The following is a 4,012-nucleotide window of genomic DNA, read 5'->3' on the forward strand; positions in this document are numbered from 1 at the left end:
ACGCAAGCTTTTTTAACTTTTTCATAAAAACAGAAAAATTTTAGGTATGCAATTTTATAGCCCATTAAATTTTAGTAGGTTAAAGTGCAAATTTTAAAACACCAGAAAATCGCGTTAAATTTTAACATATTTTTTTTGCTGAAAGCGCTAGATATTTTCCTCCAAATTTAAATCAATTGTCGAGCATACTTTATATGGGCGAAAATAGTCAACACTAGGGATGGCAGCGATTAATCGTTTGATTAAATTAATCGACTATTTTGGTGTAATTTACGATTTAATTCTATCGTAGTTCTGTGTTGCATAAATCGATTATTAATCAGTTAATTATAAAATAATCGTAAACATATTTTCAAGAAATATTAATTCTGTAGTCTAAAATTGCGAACAGTCGCAAGAATTGTTCAAGTTCAGAGCATAGAATGGTGTAAATAGTTGCGCATGTAAGCCCTTTGTAAAAGCTACAAAACTATCCCAGCCAGAAAAAAATCCGAAAACCGATCCGAAAAAAGTGGATGAAATGCGGATTTTTCTCTGTTTCCCGATTCCATTTTCCGATACTTTGACGATCCGTTTTCCCACTAAAGTTTGGGTCAGGAGCGTATGTACAGACAAGTATCGTAAATTGTTGTGGAACGTAGACGCTTTTGGCTATTATTCTGAAATTTGCCTGACTAAATTTTCCGTTCAATACGCCTTCCTTCTGCACTTCACAGATACTTTTTCTTGGTTAAAAAAATAATAATTAAGGAAGCGCCTGACGGAATTCGAACTCGGCACCTTCTGAGAGCTAACAAAAAGCGGCAAGCTCCTATTCACGCTCAGCCGCTGCCGACTGCGTATGCATGCTTTCAAATGTTCAGCTTGAACGAATAATATACAATTCTTTCTTTCAAGTAACATTATCTTTTTCGAACGTTTTCCGGATTCGAAAAGGAATGATAGCTGTAATCGTTTTCTATTCGTTTCCGGATACGAAAACCCCGTCGTTTTGTGGACGTTCTTGGACACGTAAATTAACGAAAATTTTTGTCGTTTTCTATTTTCATAGCATACAAAAAAATTCTTGAATTTAACAATCGATTATGCCAATGTGATAAAACGAAGCGTAGTACTTCTGCAATTATGAGAGAACCTCTTCCTCTACAATGTACTTTTTTTACCTTTTTGATTAATGCACTTTATTTTGGCGCATTCAGAGTTCTTGGAGTTGGGTTGGACAACATTTTTTAGCTTTTGATTAATTTAATTAAAACCCGCTGACGCTTGATAGTACTTTCTGGATATGTTATTTAGGTAATTTTCCTGAATCTATTAGTATTTTTTCTAAAGCCGTTAGGTTTATTAAAATCTGTTCTGATAGAAACGATAGGCAGCGAGACATGCGACCAATTATAAGATCTGAAAACCTGGAAACGGACCTTGAAGTAATAATAGCTAAACTTCCCGTTTAGAAAATTATTTTAATTGCAAAAAAACGCATTGTATTCAATACCATTATTCTTGTAGCGAATAAAAACAGGCACACACTTCAAGTGTGAAAGTTCAAATAGATATTTTACTGATAAATTCAGTTCGCTTACACTGACTTTGCCTGAACTAAACACTGACCATACTTCTTTCTGCCTTTTCTTTCATTAGGGGTATTCACGATCAGGTGCAAACATTAAACAACAACAATCATTCCTACAAGAACAGTGATAGTCATTGGAGATAGAAATATCTGTCAATGCGCGCGTGGAAGACAGTTTCTATCATGTTCTTAAGGCCAATATGCAAAACTTGATGGAAACTTTTGTATAATGTGTGATTTTGCATCTCCCTCCAACTTATGAATTTTATCGACTCTCTCTTTCTAACCAGTGCTAAAATGTTGGAAGAATTTGCAAATGTATTAGTACGAAAAATGTTTTTGTGTTAGTTTCTGTCACATATTTCTAGTAGGGATGCTATTTATGCTGTCTATGCACCATGCTAGACCGTATGCACCGGATCGTGAATACCCCTAAGGTATTTTCATATTGGCGCCCATAACGCTAGCAAGGAAATTAAAAAGTTTGCTTGTGTGCAATTTATATCTACTTAAACTTGCATATATACATACATTTCCTGTTGCATGAAATCGATTGTGATTGCTTGCAGTACAATTCAATGGAATTGCAAGGTTGAGCAGAGACAAAGGTTTCATACAATTAAGAAAATTAAAAGATTGCAAATAATAGACAGCTTGGAGAAAACAAAAAACTTTTTATTTTAATAATGGATTAGAAGTTGCATAATTAAACAGCGAATGTTTTGTGAATGATTGTGATACAGTGCTGTCCACTTGGCTAGCGCCCTCTTCTGTTTATTTAATATTCATTAATTTATCTATCATTAAAATATAGACTAGACTTTATAATTATGCAACCAATTTTCATAAAAATCTATTTTTATATGAAAGAAATTGCGCAACACCCTCGGCAAAAAAAAATATAAAAAATTTACAGTAGTTCTTAGCCCCTTAAACTTTGCGCTTTATTGTACTAAAATTAAAACAATTTTTTAAAGCNGAATGAATATTAAATAAACAAAAGCCAAACTGTCAATAGTGACTATCTAAAAGGGCGCTAATCAAGTGGCGTAAAGTTGTTTACTGATAACTACGGATTACTATTTATGTATGTATGTATGAATACGTAGGTAGATATGTATGCTTGTGCATTTCAGTTGATGAACTTTTTACAAAGTCGTTAATGATTCATTTGAAATACAGTAGAACTTCGTTAAGCCGGATCAATTAAAACCAGCACAATCCGGATTATCAAAAGCATTAAAATTTTTAAGGAAAAACGCCTATAATTGTTTGTTCACTTATTATGATAAAAAAAAAACTATAACAAAGGTTTCAATATAAACTTGAAAAGTATAAAGTAATTGAATATTGCCTCAAAATTTATTTTAAAAAGTCGGATACTTATGTTTGCCGAATAAACTTTTGCGCGATTCGGATTAGCCAGACCGTGGTGGGTTCGGATTAACATGTAAATAATAAGAATTTTTATTTTTTAACCCTGTCCGGATTAGTTCATATCCGGATTAACGAAGTTCTACTGTACCTAGTTACGTACTATTAACTGTTTACACCATAAATCAATATATTTATTAACGTAGCAAATTACTTTTGTCAAAAAAAAAAGACATTAGTTTAACGGAAACACCAAATTCAAATTTCATAGCAAATATGCTCACAGTAATTGAGTTTGGGATTAACATAAAAAAAGTCTAAGGGATACATTGCTTGTGATGGTTTTCCTTCCAGAGCCGTGGAAATAATATAAAACAGCCAGTACACCTCAGACTCAGATTTCAGATTCGTTAACAGAGACCTTAAGAACCCTTGATTGTAAAGTTTTAATCGAATCTAATCGATTACATTTTTTTTGTCGCCATATAGGTAGGGTCCGTCATTTGAAATTTTGTAATTTTCAAATTCTTAATCACCAACCACAAAGACCCCGCGAAAAACGATACAAGCGAACCGAATCGGCTTTAGTATTTTTTTTTTTTGCTGCCATATTTTTCCAACCTCACCTCAAAGGCCCCAAGAACCCCAGAAGAAATCGTTTCAAGCGGATTGAATCGAATTTAATTTTTTGGCCGCTAAGTTCTTAATCAGCAAGCCCCAAAAACATAAGAACCTTTTTCTTTCTGAATGTTGGGTTCTCCAGTGGCACAAAAGTTGTAAAGCAAAATCTAATTTATGGTTAGTTTAGACGCCATGTTGAATTTTTCAAAACGCCACACCATGTTCAATGGGGGACATACATATGTATTTGTGGTCACTTTAAGATGTAAATCTTTGTATCCGTCCGCTTCCCTTACATCGCTATGTTTAGCACGTTCTCGGTTTTAATCTACTCGTCGCACAAATGAGCTTGAAAATCGCAAAAAACCCGTGATCTACGTGGAAAATAGAAGTAAACTGCATAAAAAGTTCCCTACTACAATTTTTATTTATTTTTTTTTTTTT

This window comes from Rhagoletis zephyria, unplaced genomic scaffold (genome assembly GCF_001687245.7).
Source record: "Rhagoletis zephyria isolate East Lansing unplaced genomic scaffold, Rhagoletis_zephyria_1.1 Rzeph_scaffold_00980, whole genome shotgun sequence".
In the NCBI taxonomy this organism is placed as follows: Eukaryota; Metazoa; Arthropoda; class Insecta; order Diptera; family Tephritidae; genus Rhagoletis; species Rhagoletis zephyria.